Consider the following 1418-nt stretch of genomic DNA (forward strand, 5'->3'; position numbering starts at 1 on the left):
CAGCAAATGTTTCAGTGCCAATCTCTCGAGGCATGTTGCGGATGACCAGCAACCCTGACACTAATGATTGGAATTGCAGGTGGAATCCTTGTTTCTCTGTAGGTCGTTCCTATCGATTGGGCAACAACCATTTCCGGACGTCGATGTCAATGGTTATACTGCAGAATTTAGTTGCAGGAGGCTCCACTTTAATGGACACATACTTGTACCCGATCTCCTACCTCCAACTAGTTGTCCCCAACGATAGCAGGCAAGGCTCTGCAGTTTCATCAATGGCCATAAACAATATTGCCAAACAAATGCTCCAAAATAACAAGAAAAAGCCTCCAAAGGATCGTCTATTAAGGTTCACAGATTTCAGAAACCATTCTGACGTTATATTTTAGCTTTCCCAAAACATAAAAATTCCCCCGAATCTAATGCACGGCCAAATATAACAAAAGATGTTAAGAGATGTGAAAGAAAACCCATGACAAACTTACAGCATATACGCAGCACCCTCAAACCTGCAATAAGGCCTGCAACATTCTTTCGTCCATGGAGTCCGAAACAGAAAAACGTTATCAGCTGCAAAATAAAGAGATAAAAAGAGACAATGCACTGAAAAAAACACTGCGCATCTGGTGCAGTGATATCATGGTACCCTCCCACGGTGCCGACCAGGGTTCGAATCCCCGGATGCGCACCGGAACTTAGTCTCAAGCAAACTGATAGAAAGCTCTACTACTTTAATTACACAGGAAGGACGTTAATGATTCTCCTCTGTTCGTCGTCGACTGTGTCAGCATATACTTTCCTGTTTTGAAGTTAATGTGGACAGTACCGAGTTTTGTGGAGCACAATTCTCGTAGCGTGCCAGGTGTCTTAATGGTGTAGTTGGTTATCACGTTAGTTTCACACTCTGAAAGCCCCCAGTTCGAGCCTAAGTCTCACACATCATCTTTATTCAAGAAAAATTTTCACTCTTCATATACTATCTTGTTTTAAAGTTAATCTGAGACAATCGTGATGGAGAATAATCAGTTAAACGTTGACCAGCTGTCTGGGTGGTGTAGTTGGTTATCACGTTAGTCTCACACACTAAAGGTCCCCAGTTCGAACCTGGGCTCAGACATTATCTTTATTTAAGATATTTTACACAAAAATTCGAACCTGGCACTCGGACGTCATCTTTATTCAAGATATTTTACACAAAAATTCGAACCTGGGACTCAGACATCATCTTTATTAAAGGAATAGGTCCCAGTTCGATCTGGGCTCTGACATTATCTTTATTCAAGGATATTTTATACAAAAATCCGCAATTCGAACAAAAATTCGAACCGGGACTTAGATCATCTTTATTCAAGGACCTTTTACACAAAGGTCCCAGTTCTATCAAAAATTCGAACCGGGACTGAGATCATCTTATTCCAGAT

General features: G+C 41.3%; 1 non-coding gene across 1 annotated transcript; it reads left to right on the forward strand.

Annotated features, from left to right (window-relative positions):
• The first annotated feature begins 1040 nt into the window (after positions 1-1040).
• On the forward strand, positions 1041-1114 carry TRNAV-CAC (transfer RNA valine (anticodon CAC)). Its single transcript has one exon. It is a non-coding gene; the product is annotated as a tRNA-Val (tRNA).
• The last annotated feature ends 304 nt before the right edge of the window (positions 1115-1418 follow it).

The sequence above is a fragment of the Pinus tabuliformis genome, chromosome 3_2 (genome assembly GCF_031772625.1).
Source record: "Pinus tabuliformis cultivar Carrire ecotype Pingquan chromosome 3_2, CPIR1, whole genome shotgun sequence".
NCBI lineage: Eukaryota > Viridiplantae > Streptophyta > Pinopsida > Pinales > Pinaceae > Pinus > Pinus tabuliformis.